General features: G+C 40.2%; 1 pseudogene across 1 annotated transcript; it reads left to right on the forward strand.

Annotated features, from left to right (window-relative positions):
• The first annotated feature begins 10,019 nt into the window (after positions 1-10,019).
• Positions 10,020-13,463, forward strand: LOC309802871 (programmed cell death 6-interacting protein-like; annotated as a pseudogene). The gene is made up of 2 exons: positions 10,020-11,935; positions 12,391-13,463. The product of its transcript is annotated as a programmed cell death 6-interacting protein-like (transcript).
• Positions 13,464-14,957: the final 1,494 nt, after the last annotated feature.

Raw genomic sequence — 14,957 nt, forward strand, 5'->3', positions numbered from 1 at the left:
CAGAGAGTCCCATACAGAATAAATCCAAGGAGGAATATGCCAAGACAGATATTAATCAAACTGTCAAAAATTAAATACAAAGAAAACATATTAAAAGCAGCAAGGGAAAAGCAACAAACAACATACAAGGAAATCCCCATAAGGTTAACACCTGATCTTTCAGCAGAAACTCTGCAAGCCAGAGGGAGTGGCAGGACATATTGAAAGTGATGAAACGGAAAAACCTACAATCATGATTACTCTACCCAGCAAGGATCTCATTCAGATTCGATGGAGAAATTAAAACTTTTACAGATAAGCAAAAGTTAAGAGAACTCAGCACCACCAAACCAGCTTTACAACAAATGCTAAAGAAACTTCTCTAGGCAGGAAACACAAGAGAAGGAAAAGAGCTAAAATAACAAACCCAAAACAATGAAGAAAATGGTAATAGGAACATACACATCAATAAATACCTTACATGTAAATGGCTTAAATGCTCCAACCAAAAGACATAGACTGGCTGAATGGATACAAAAATAACACCCATACATATGCTGTCTACAAGAGACCCACTTCAGACCTAGGGACACATACAGCCTGAAAGTAAGGGGATGAAAAAAGATATTCCATGCAAATGGAAATCAAAAGAAAGATAGAGTAGCAATTCTCATATCAGACAAAACAGACTTTAAAATAAAGGCTATTACAAGAGACAAAGAAGGACACTACATAATCATCAAGGGATCCACCCAAGAAGAAGATATAACAATTGTAAATATTTATGCACCCAACATAGGAGCACCTCAATACATAAGGCAAATGCTGACAGCCATAAAAGGGGAAATTGACAGTAACACAATCATAGTAGAGGACTTTAACACCCCACTTTCACCAATGGACAGATCATCCAAAATGAAAGTAAATAAGGAAACACAAGCTTTAAATGATACAGTAAACAAGATGGACTTCATTGATACTTATAGGACATTCCATCCAAAAACAATAGAATATATTTTCTTCTCAAGTACTCATGGAACATTCTCCAGGATAGATAATATCTTGGGTCACAAATCAAGCCTTGGTAAATTTAAGAAAACTGAAATTGAATCAAGTATCTTTTCCGACCACAACACTATAAGACTAGATATCAATTACTGGAAAAAACTATAAAAAATACAAACACATGGAGGCTAAACAATATACTACGAAAGAACCAAGGGATCACTGAAGAAATCAAAGAGGAAATCAAAAAATACCTAGAAACAAATGACAATAAAAACACGATGACCCGGGCTTCCCTGGTGGCGCAGTGGTTGAGAGTCCGCCTGCCGATGCAGGGGACACGGGTTCATGCCCCGGTCTGAGAGGATCCCACACACTGCTGAGCGGCTGGGCCTGTGAGCCATGGCCGATAAGCCTGGGCATCCGGAGCCTGTGCTCCGCAACGGGAGAGGCCACAACAGTGAGAGGCCCGCGTACCACAAAAAAAAAAAAAAAAAATCTTCCAACAAACAAAAGCCCAGGACCAGATGGCCTCACAGGCAAATTCTATCAAACATTTAGAGAAGAGCTAACACCCATCCTTCGCAAACTCTTCCAAAATATAGCAGAGGGAGGAACACTCCGAAACTCTTTCTACGAGGCCACCATTACCCTGATACCAAAACCAGACAAAGATGTCACAAAAAAAGAAAACTATAGGCCAATATCACTGATGAACATACATGCAAAAATCCTCAACAAAATACTAGCAAACAGAATCCAACAGCACATTAAAAGGACCAGGGCTTCCCTGGTGGCGCAGTGGTTGAGAGTCCACCTGCCGATGTAGGGGACATGGGTTCATGCCCCGGTCCAGGAAGATCCCACATGCTGCGGAGCTGCTAGGCCCGTGAGCCATGGCTGCTGAGCCTGCGCATCTGGAGCCTGTGCTCCGCAACAGGAGAGACCACAACAGTGAGAGGCCCGCATACCGCAAAAAAAAAAAAAAAAAAGGACCATACACCATGATCAAATAGGGTTTATCCCAGAAATGCAAGGATTCTTCAGTATACGCAGATCAATCAATGTGATAAACCATATTAACAAACTGAAGGGTAAAAATAGTATGATCATCTCAATAAATGCAGAAAAAGCTTCTGAAAAAATTCAACGCCCATTTATGATAAAAACCCTTCAGAAAGTAGACATACAGGGAACTTAGCTCAACATAATAGAGGCCATTTATAACAAACGCAGAGCCAACATCGTTCTCAGTGGTGAAAAACTGAAACCACTTCCGCTAAGATCAGGAACAAGACAAGGTTGCATGCTCTCACCACTATTATTCAACATAATTTTGGAAGTTTTAGCCACAGCAATCATAGAAGAAAAAGAAATAAAAGGAATCCAAACCAGAAAAGAAGAAGTATAACTGTCACTGTATGCAGATGACATGATACTAAACACAGAGAATCCTAAAGATGCTACCAGAAAACTACTAGAGCTAATCAATGAATTTGATAAAGTAGCAGGATACAAAATTAATGCACAGAAATCTCTTGCATTCCTATACACTAATGATGAAAAATCTGAAAGAGAAATTAAGGAAACACTCTCATTTACCACTGCAACAAAAAGATAAAATACCTAGCAGTAAATCTACCTAAGGAGACAAAAGACCTGTAGGCAGAAAAGTGTAAGACACTGATAAAAGTAATTAAAGATGATACCAACAGATGGAGAGATATACCATGTTCTTGGATTGGAAGAATCACTATTATGCAAATGACTACACTACCCAAAGCAATCTACAGATTCAATGCAATCCCTATCAAACTACCAATGGCGTTTTTCACAGAACTAGAACAAAAAAATTCACAATTTGTATGGAAACAAAAAAGACCCCGAATAGCCAAAGCAATCTTAAGAAAGAAAAATGGAGCTGGAAGAATCAGGTTCCAGGACTTCAGACTATACTACAAAGCTACAGTAATCAAGAAAGTATGGTACTGACACTAAAACAGAAATATAGATCAATGGAACAGGATAGAAAGCCCAGAGATAAACCCATGCACGTATGGTCACCTTATCTTTGATAAAGGAGGGAAGAATATACAGTGAAGAAAAGACAGCCTCTTCAATAAGTGGTGCTGGGAAAACTGGACAGCTACATGTAAAACAATGAAATTAGAACACTCCCTAACACCATACACAAAAATAAACTCAAAATGGATTAAATATCTAAATGTAAGGCCAGACACTATCAAACTCTTAGAGGAAAACATAGGCAGAACACTCTATGACATAAATCACAGCAAGATCCTTTTTGACACAACTCCTAGAGAAATGGAAATAAAAATAAAAATTAAAAAATGGGACCTAATGAAACTTAAAAGGTTTTGCACAGCAAAGGAAACCATAAACAAGATGAAAAGACAACCCTCAGAATGGCAGAAAATATTTGCAAATGAAACAACAAAGGATTATTCTCCAAAATATACAAGCAGCTCATGCAGCTCAATATAAAAAAAACAACCCAATCCAAAAATGGGCAGAAGACCTAAAGAGACATTTCTCCAAAGAACATATAGAGATTGCCAACAAACACATGAAAGGATGCTCAACATCACTAATCATTAGAGAAATGCAAATCAAACCTACAATGAGGTATCACCTCACACCAGTCAGAATGGCCATCATCAAAAAGTCTACAAACAATAAATATGGGAGAGGGTGTGGAGAAAAGGGAACCCTCTTGCACTGTTTGCGGGAATGTAAATTGATACAGCCACTATGGAGAAGAGTATGGAGGTTCCTTAAAAAACTAAAACTGGAACTACCATATGACCCAGCAATACCACTACTGGGCATACACCCTGAAAAAACCATAATTCAAAAAGAGTCATGTACCACAATGTTCACTGCAGCTCTATTTACAATAGCCAGGACATGGAAGCAACCTAAGTGTCCATCGACAGATGAATGGATAAAGAAGATGTGGCACATATATACAATGGAATACTCAGCCATAAAAAGAAACGAAACTGAGTTATCTGCAGTGAGGTGGATGGACCTAGAGTCTGTCACACAGAGTGAAGTAAGTCAGAAAGAGAAAAACAAATACTGTATGCTAACACATATATATGGAAACTAAAAAAAAAGAAAAGAAAAACTGGTTCTGAAGAACCTAGGGGCAGGACAGGAATAAAGACGCAGATGTAGAGAATGGACTTGAGGACATGGGGAGGGGGAAGGGTAAGCTGGGACGAAGTGAGAGAGTGGCATGGACTATATACACTACCAAATGTAAAACAGATAGCTAGTGGGAAGCAGCCACATAGCACAGGAAGATCAGCTCATTGTTCTGTGACCACCTAGAGGGGTGGGATAGGGAGGGTGGGAGGAAGATGCAAGAAGGAGGGGATAAGGGGATATATGTATATGTATAGCTGATTCACTTTGTTATACAGCAGAAACTAACACAACACTGTAAAGCAATTATACTCCAGTAAAGATGTTTAAAAAAAAAAAAAAAAAGGAGGAGCTATGCCTGATCTGTGAAAATCAAAGGAACACATTTGTAGGTATTCCTTAAGAAATTAATTGATATTCAGAAAAAATCAAGGATGATCCAAAATTTTCCCTTTTCAACTTGTTTATGACATTTCTTCCATTGGGAATCCCCTGCTTATCTCAAAATAGGTACTTGATAAGCACCGAATTAGTATAGCAAACACAATTCTTTTTCTGGATTACTGTTTTCATTTTTGTAGCCTTAGCATTATTATATTTTATTATAATTTTAATGTAGTCTAAAATTTACTTTTAACAATCTCCATTATCCTCTATATTTTACATCTATTTAGGGAGAAATGATATATTAAAATCTGTTGCTATATGAACTTATGGGCCTAAAGGGAAAGCTGAATTTCCTTTTGAAATAAAACTGTATTTTTTTAGAGGGAGAAAAAATTGATAGATTGTAAAGTTGTAAAAGATAAGTATAACATAAATCAGAGATATTTTAGGCATAGATTTAAATGACTACATAGTAAAGTGATAAGTATGTGACATTGATGGCATTAGCAGGGACATTGTTTTGTTTTGTAGGGTTGGTTTGCTTGTTTTATTTTAGGTTTTGTTTTGTTTTGTGGGATTTGTTTGGGGTTTTTTTATGGATTTCATAAGAAGCAGACATGCAAGTAGGAGGCTTAGAACTTCAAGTGGAAATGGTGAGGGATTCCATATGGAGAAGAAGGCTTGTATATTTCTAAGAACAGTGATGTGTGAGATTAGATTGAATATTGTTTAACTATTAAACCCTCTCTTTTATACATAAAATGATTGGTAAAGGTCTATTACACATTAACTTTATGTATGCTGTCCTTCAACAAATGAAGGGAAAAGGAAGAGCATCCTGGTGATCCAGGCAACGGCCAGGGATAAAGGGAGCAGAGAGGCCTGTGGTAGAGCTGGGACATGGTTCCGAGATCAGCCATCAGGGATAAGTGAGATGCAGAGAGAAGTGAATCAAAAGTAAGCATTAAACCAACCACACCCAGTATCACAAGTGGCCACTGACACTGGTAGTGGAGGGATTGGTGAGGGAGGGTCATGACCCTCATGTATAGAATGAGTATTTGAGCTGTTTAATTTGACTAGTAAAGGGAAGGATGATGTCAGAAAGCAGGAGAAAACTTGTGATATTCAAGTAACATACACTCTGATTCCATAGGTGTAAGTTGTATAAAACATTTTGACACATTTTATTGATTTGGGCTTATTAGAGTTGTCTTTGTCAACAAACAAACAAAACAAGAAAACCCCTATTGTTCATCACTGTCTCTTGGAGAATCCATCATTTTGGGATAAATGAAATACAGCCGGTTATTTTTCTCCTAGGGCCGTTGAGTGAGGTGAGGTGTGTGGATATACATACCCACAAACACACATAATCATATATTCTAAGATAATGTAACAGACTCACAATTTAATGGACTCACTTATGCAAGGGGTTCAAAATATCTTGGTTTTCCTTTTTTGTCTCTGACCACCTTTACTGATACCCCTTATCTCCAGTAGATCAGTCATGTGCTGTACAGCTGGAACAGTTTGCAAGTATCAAAGGAAAACTGTCACTGCTTGTTATATCAATCATGTGTGACAAATTTTATTGCTCTCCCAAATCTGAAATTGGTCTCTATTTAACAAGGAAACGCTTCTCTGTAAACTGGCTTCTCGTTTCCATTACTGTTCACTGCGGCAATGATGTTCATCACTGAGAGACAGGCAGATGCGCCCCTGCAGGGAATAATATCATCGACCTCTCACGTGGTAATATCTTCTTCAACTTCCTTAGCTAATTAATTCTTTCATTTACTATTTGTTTTCTTTTTCAAAATATGCATAAGTTGTAAATTTGAGATAATCTTATTTTGTGGAGGAATTCAGAGTTGGCCATATATCTTAATTATCCTCAACACTGAAGAAACTCTCAACAACTACAGTTTTGTTTAATTCAGCTTCTTAGTCAAGGTATTCTATTATTAAGTGATCACCTTTCTCCCTGCCCAATCTATAATATATTTTCTTTTCAATAGAAGAGTCCTTTTCTTTCAAATGAATGGTTGAAATCTCTTACAGATATGATTTTCTCTTGGACTATTTATATTATATGAGTCAATTCTGGACTGTTTGTATTATATGAATCAATTAAATTTATGTGAACCACATTTCTAAGACCGGGATTCTCTTCTGTGATTCAACTTCCCTATAGAGCTGTAGTATCTGACAATGATTTTTTTTTGTAACTAAGATTTAAGTGCCAAGTCTCACAACTCTTGGCATATAGAAAAATGCCATTTAACTGATCACTGTCTAGTTGTCTTACTGTTACTCTGCACTCTTAACAAAAGAACTTTGGTTGGGCCAAGTCATTATAACTCCAGTGGTGAGTTTTAGTGTCAAAGTGAATAACATGTGGTATCAGGAACAACAAAGAACAACTGAACATGACTGGATTAACAGTGCTGCCACTTGACACTTTTTACTTTCTGTTTATAAAAAATAATATAAATTTTACAACTTCTTTCTAATTTCCAATATTCTATAAATTTCTTCTTTGATGTCATTAGTGTGATTTTCTTATCTTCCCATTTCAATTATATTCATTATTCTATCAATAAATAAAATATAACTGTAAAATAAAAAAAGAAATGAAAAGCTGAAAGCATTTCCTCTAAGATGAGGAACAAGACAAGGATGCCCACTCTTGCCACTTTTATTCAACATAGTTTTGGAATTCCTAGCTATGGCAATCAGAGAAGAAAAGGAAATGAAAGGAATCCAAAATGGAAAAGAAGACGTAAACCTGTCACTGTTTGCCGGTGACATGATACTATACGTAGAAGATCCTAAAGATGCTACCAGGAAACTACTAGAGGTCATCAATGAATTTGATGAAGTTGCAGGTTACAAAATTAATACACAGAAATCTGTGGCACTTCTATACACTAACAACTAAAGATCAGGAAGAGAAATTCAAAAAACAATCACATTTACCACTGCATGAAAAAGAATAAAATACCTACAAATAAACCTACCTAAGGAGGTAAAAAAACCTGTACTCAGAAAACTGTAAGATGCTGATGAAAGAAATCAAAAAAACCCACAAACAGATGGAAAGATATACCACGTTTGCAGATAGGAAGAATCAATATTCTCAAAGTGACTATAGTACCCAAGGCAGTCTACAGATTCAATGCAATCCCTATCAAATTACCAATGGCATTTTTCACAGAACTAGAACAAAAAATCTTAAAATTTGTATGGAGACACAAAAGACCTCGAATAGCCAAAGCAATCTTGAGAAAGAAAAACAGGGCTGGAGGAATCAGGCTACCTGACTTCAGACTATACTACAAAGCTATAGTCATCAAAACAGTATGGTACTGGCACAAAAACCAACACATAGATCAATGGAACAGGATAGAAAGCCCAGAAATAAATCCACACACCTATGGTCAATTAATCTACAACAAAGGAGGCAAGACTACACAATGGTAGAAAGGCAGCCTCTTCAACAAATGGTGCTGGGAAAACTGGACAGGTACATGTAAAAAAAATGAAATTAGATCATTCTTTAACACCATACACAAAAATAAGCTCAAAAAGGATTAAAGACCTAAATGTGAGACTGGACACTATAAAACTGTCAGAGAGGCAGAACACTCTCTGACATAAATCACAGCAACATCTTTTTCGATCCGTCTCCCAGAATAATGGAAATAAAAACAAAAATAAACAAATGGAGGGACTTCCCTGGTGGCACAGTGGTTGGGAATCTGCCTGTAAGTGCTGGGGACACAGGTTTGATCCCTAGTCTAGGAAGATCCCACATGCCGCGGAGCAACTAGGCCCGTGTGCCACAAGTACTGAGCCTCCGCTCTAGAGCCCATGAGCAACAACTACTGAGTCTGCATGCCAAAACTACTGAAGCCCACATGCCCTAGAGCCCACGCACAGCAACTACTGAGCTCACACGCCGCAACTACTGAAACCCATGTGCTCTAGGGCCCGCATGCCGCAACTACTGAACCTGCGTACTGCAACTACTGAAGCCTGAGCACCTAGAGCCCATGCTCCCCAACAAGAGAAGCCACCACAATAAGAAGTGCGTGCACGTCAACGAAGAGTAGCCCCCACTCGCTGCAACTAGAGAAAGCCCACGCGCAGCAACAAAGACTCAATGCAGCCAAAAAAACACAAACAAATGGGACCTAATTAAACTCAAAAGCTTTTGCAAAGCAAAGGAATCCATAAACAAAACAAAAAGACAACCCACAGATTGGGAGAAAATATTTGCAAATGATGTGACTGACAAGGGATTAGTCTCCAAAATTTACAAACAGCTCATGAGGCTGAATATCATCAAAACAAACAACCCAATCAAAAAATGGGCAGGGGCTTCCCTGGTGGCGCAGTGGTTGAGAGTCCGCCTGCCGATGCAGGGGACACGGGTTCGTGCCCCGGTCCGGGAAGATCCTACATGCCGTGGAGCGGCTGGGCCCGTGAGCCACGGCCACTGAGCCTGCGCATCCGGAGCCTGTGCTCCGCAACGGGAGAGGCCACAACAATGAGGGGCCAGCGTACCAGGAAAAAAAAAAAGGGCAGAAGACCTAAATAGATATTTCTCCAAATAAGACATACAGATGGCCAAGAGGCACATGAAAAGATATTCAATATCGCTAATTATTAGAGAAATACAAATCAAAACTACAGTGAGATATCACCTCACACCAGTCAAAATGGCTATCATCAAAAAATCCACAAATAATAACTGCTGGAGAGGGTGTAGAGAGAAGGGAACCCTCCTACACAGTTGGTGAGAATGTAAATTTGTACAGCCACTACGGAAAACAGTATGGAGGTTCCTTAGAAACCTAAAAATAGAGCTACCGTATAATCCTGAAAATCCACTCTTGGGCATATTTCTGGAGAAAAACATGGTCCAAAAGGATACATGCACCCCAATGTTCATTGCAGCACTGTTTACAGTAGCCAAGACATGGAAGCAACCTAAATGTCCAGCGAGAGAGGAATGGATAAAGATGTCTTACATATATACAATGGAATATTACTGAGCCATTAAAAAGAATGAAATAATGCCATTTGCAGCAACGTGAATCGACCTAGAGACTCTCATACTAAGTGAAGTAAGACAGAGAAAAAGAAATATCATATGATATCGCTTAAATGCAGAATCTAAAAAGAAATGATACAAATTAACTTATTTACAAAACAAAAACAGACTCAGGGACTCAGAACGAACTTACGGTTACCAGCGGGGAATGGTGGGGGGAAGGGATAGTCAGGGAATTTGGAATTGACATGTACACAATGCTATATTTAAAGTGGATAACCGGAACACAAGTCCCTTAGCCTGTCAGTCGGCCAGTCTGCCAGCCCGGTACCCCGCGCGCCTTGGCCTTCGTCTCCGACGCACAATCTCTTTGGCCTGAAGCGCGGACGAGGCGCTTGCCATGGCGACGTAAATCTCAGTGCAGCTGAAGAAGACCTCAGAGGTAGACCTGGCCAAGATGCTGGTGAAGTTCATCCAGCAGATGTACCCAAGCGGCTTGGAGGAGCAGGCCCAGTACTGCGCGGGGCAGGGAGCTCAGCAAGCTGTGCCATGCTGTGCTCGGCCGACTGCTGGACAAGCACAAGGGCGCACTTGAGATGCTGCTGAGATATTATGATCAGATCTGTTCCACTGAACCCAAATTCCCATTTTCTGAAAACCAGACCTGCTTGACATTTACCTGGAAGGATGCTTTTGATAAAGGTTCACTTTTTGGAGGATCTGTAAAATTGGCTCTTGCAAGTCAAGGTTATGAAAAGACCTGTGTGGTGTTCAGTTGTACAGCCTTAGCTAGCCAGATTGCAGCAGAATAGAACCTGGATAATGATAAAGGATTGAAAATCGCTGCTAAGCATTATCAGTTTGCTAGTGGAGCCTTTTTGCATATTAAAGAGACGGTTTTATCTGCCTTGAATAGAGAGCCTACTGTGGACATATCTCCAGATACCATTGGGACCCTCAGTCTTATCATGCTGGCACAGGCCCAAGAAGTATTTTTTTTAAAAGCCACTAGAGATAAAATGAAAGGTGCCATCATAGCTTAATTGGCTATTCAGGCTGCAGATTATTCTGGTGATGTTTTAAACAGTGTCCATACAAAGATACTCTCCCCAAGTATTTGTATTTCCAGGAGGTGTTTCCTGCCCTGGCTGCAAAGCACTGTATCATGCAGGCCTATGCTGAATATCACCAGCCTATCCCGGCAAAACAGCAGAAGAAATTTGGAGAAGAGATTGCAAGGTTACAGCATGCAACAGAATTGATTAAAACAGTGACATCTCGCTATGATGAGTATGTCAATGTGAAGGAACTGTCTGACAAAATCAACCGTGCCCTTACTGCAGCAAAGAAGGATAATGACTTCATCTATCACGATCGAGTTCCAGACCTTAAAGATCTAGACCCTATTGGCAAAGCCACACTTGTGAAATCTATGCCAGTCAACGTACCCATCAGTCAGAAATTCACTGATCTGTTTGAGAAGATGGTTCCTGTGTCAGTACAGCAGTCTTTGGCTGCCTACAATCAGAGGAAGCGGATTTAGTTAACAGATCAATTGCTCAAATGAGAGAAGCCACCACTTTGGCAAATGGGGTGTTAGCTTCACTTAATCTGGGTGTTAGCTTCACTTAATCTTCCAGCAGCAATTGAAGATACATCTGGAGATACTGTACCTCAGTCTATACTGACTAATTCCACATGTGATTGAAAAGGGAGGCATTCAGACTGTTGATCAGTTGATCAAAGAGCTACCTGAACTTCTACAAAGAAATAAAGAAATCCTAGATGAGTCATTAAGACTGATGGATGAAGAAGAAACAACTGACAATGATTTAAGAGCAAAATGCAAGGAACGCTGGCAAAGGACGCCATCCAATGAACTCTATAAGCCTTTAAAAGCAGAGGGAAGCAACTTCAGATCTGTTTTGGATAAAGCTGTGCAAGCATATGGACAGGTGAAAGAGCGTTACCAGGCTCACTGAGACACCACTGCACTTCTGTGTAAGCCAGAGCGGGAGCTGAATGCTGCCATCCCGTCTGCTAAACCGACGAAGACCATGCAGGGCAGCGAGGTTGTAAATGTCTTAAAATCCTTATTGACAAATCTTGATGAAGTAAAGAAGGAAAGAGAGGGGCTGGAGAATGACCTGAAATCAGTGAATTTTGACATGATGAGCAAATTTTTGACTGCTCTGGCTCAAGGTGGTATGATAAATAAAGAAGCTATTTCTGTTACTGAACTGGATCGAATCTATGGGGGTCTTACAACTAAAGTCCAAGAATCTCTAAAGAAACAGGAAGGACTTCTTAAAAATATTCAGGGCTTCCCTGGTGGCACAGTGGTTGAGAGTCCGCCTGCCGATGCAGGGGACACGGGTTTGTGCCCCGGTCCGGGAAGATTCCACATGCCGCGGAGCGGCTAGGCCCGTGAGCCATGGCCACTGAGCCTGCGCGTCTGGAGCCTGTGCTCCGCAACGGGAGAGACCACAGCAGTGAGAGGCCCGCGTGCCGCAAAAAAAAAAAAAGAAAAAGAAAAAAAATATTCAGGTCTCACACCAGGAATTTTCAAAAATGAAACAGTCTGGGGGCCTCCCTGGTGGCGCAGTGGTTGAGAGTCCGCCTGCCGATGCAGGGGATACGGGTTCGTGCCCCGGTCTGGGAGGATCCCATGTGCCGCGGGGCGGCTGGGCCCGTGAGCCATGGCCGCTGGGCCTGCGCGTCCGGAGCCTGTGCTCCGCAACGGGAGAGGCCACGACAGTGAGAGGCCCGCATACCGCAAAAAGAAGAAAAAAAAAAAAAAAAAATGAAACAGTCTAACAATGAAGGTAATTTAAGAGAAGAAGTTTTGAAGAATTTAGCTGCTGTGTATGACAACTTTGTTGAACTTGTAGCTAATCTGAAGGAGGGCACAAAGTTTTACAATGAGCTGACTGAAATACTCTTTAGGTTCCAGAACAAATGCAGTGATATAGTATTTGCACGGAAGACAGAGAGGGATGAACTCTTAAAGGACTTGCAACAAAGCATTGCCAGAGAACCTAGTGTTCCTTCAATTCTTACACCTGTGTATCAGTCCTCTCCAGCAGGGGGACACAAGCCAACACCTCCAACTCCAGCGCCAAAAACCATGCCACCTACTAAGCCTCAGCCCCCAGCCCGGCCTCCACCTCCTGTGCTTCCAGCAAATCAAACTCCTCCTGCGATGCTACTGCTCCAGGTTCAGCTCCAGCTCCAGCGAGTACTGGGACCACAGCACCAGCTCCATCACAAACTCCTGGTTCAGCTCCTCCTCTGCAGGCCCAGGGATCCCCATACCCAACCTATCCAGGGTATCCTGGGTATTGCCAAATGCCCATGCCCATGGGCTATAATCCTTACGCAAACGGCCAGTACAATATGCCATATCCGCCAGTGTATCACCAGAGCACTGGACAGGCTCTGCACCCAGGACCCCAGCAGCCTTCATACCCCTCCCCTCAGCCACCACAGCAGCCTTACTATCCACAGCAGTAATATGTCAGCTCAGAAGCTCAGCTGGTTCAGCTCAAAGGGAAAGAAATACCAACCCTGCAATAAGTGTACTAAACCCTTCACTCTGGTTAATATAACGTACTCTAATGTACTGAATGCAGTGTACAATTTCTGTCTGTGGCTAGAAGTTGTGCCCCAGTTCCACATTTGATTGCACATGGGCCATGTGCTGCTGTTGCAGTATAAAGACTAATTATAATAGGATTTGAAATAAATTACATTACAGTTCATAAAAGCTGAAAATGAGAAATTAAACCCACAAGTGAAACATTTGAAATTATTATACTTATGTCTACGTAAGACATGACTGGAACATCAGATGCTTACAATGATGGTTTCAGTACTGATATTCAAGAAAACTAAGTTACCTTTCTCCTTTGGTTTATTGCTTTGGTTTAATTTTCATTATGCTATTTTGCATAATCAAAACATTGTAAATCTTATAATTTAAAAATAAGTTCCTTAAGAACAGTTAAAAAAAATAAAATGGATAACCAACAAGGACCTACTGTATAGCGCAGGGAACTCTCCTCAATATTATGTAACAACCTAAATGGGCAAATAATTTGAGGAAGAATAGATACGTGTATGGGTTTGCCAAAAAGTTTGTTCATTTTTTTCCGTAAGATGGCTCTAGTAGCGCTTAGTTGTCTTTAACTTCATTCGAAACAATTTTGTTAGATTGTGTTCTGACAGCTGTCATAGCAGCATACATTTACAAAAACTTATCAAAATTGGTGAATTTTGGGGTAGCCATTTTAATATTGAACATGGAAGAAAAAAGCAACATTTCTGGCATACTATGCTTTATTTCAAGAAAGTTAAAAATGCAACTGAAATGAAAAAAAAGATTTGAGCAGTGTATGGAGAAGGTGCTGTGACTGATCAAACACGTCAAAAGTGGTTTGCAAAGTTTTGTGCTAGAGATTTCTCACTGGATGATGCTCTACAGTCGGGTAGACCAGTTGAAGTTGATAGCGATCAAATCGAGACAGTAACTGAGAAAAATCAACGTTATACCACATGGGAGATAGTCAACATACTCAAAATATCCAAATCAAGCAATGAAAATCATTTGCACCAGCTTGGTTATGTTAATCGCTTTGATGTTTGGGTTCCACATAAGCTAAGTGAAAAAAACCTTCCTGACCATATCTCTACATGCGATTCTCTACTTAAACATAATGAAAACGTTCCATTTTTAAAACAAATTGTGAAGGGAGATGAAAAGTGGATAGTGTACAATAATGTGGAACGGAAGTGATCGTGGGGCAAGTGAAATAAACCAGCAACCACACCAAAGGCCAGTCTTCATCCAAAGAAGGTGATGTTGTGAATATGGTGGGATTGGAAGGGAGTCCTCTATTATGAGCTCCTTCCTGAAAACCAAACGACTAATTCCAACAAGTACTGATCCCAATTAGACCAACTCAAAGCAACACTTGAGGAAAAGCTTCCAGAATTACTCAACAGAAAACGCATCATCTTCCATCAAGATAACACAAGACCGCATGTTTCTTTGATGACCAGGCAAAAACTGTTACAGCTTGGCTGGGAAGTTTTGATTCACCCACCGTATTCACCAGACATTGCACCTTCAGATTTCCATTTATTTCAGTATTTACAAAATTCTCTTCATGGAAAAAATTTCAATTCCCTGGAAGACTGTAAAAGGCACCTGGAACAGTTCTTTGCTCAAAAAGATAAAAAGTTTTGGGAAGATGGAATTATGAAGTTCCCTGAAAAATGGCAGAAGGTAGTGGAACAAAATGGTGAATACGTTGTTCAATAAAGTTCTTGGTGAAAATGAAAAATGTGACTT

The sequence above is a fragment of the Mesoplodon mirus genome, assembly GCF_964341445.2.
Source record: "Mesoplodon mirus genome assembly, chromosome: 4".
Lineage (NCBI taxonomy): Eukaryota > Metazoa > Chordata > Mammalia > Artiodactyla > Ziphiidae > Mesoplodon > Mesoplodon mirus.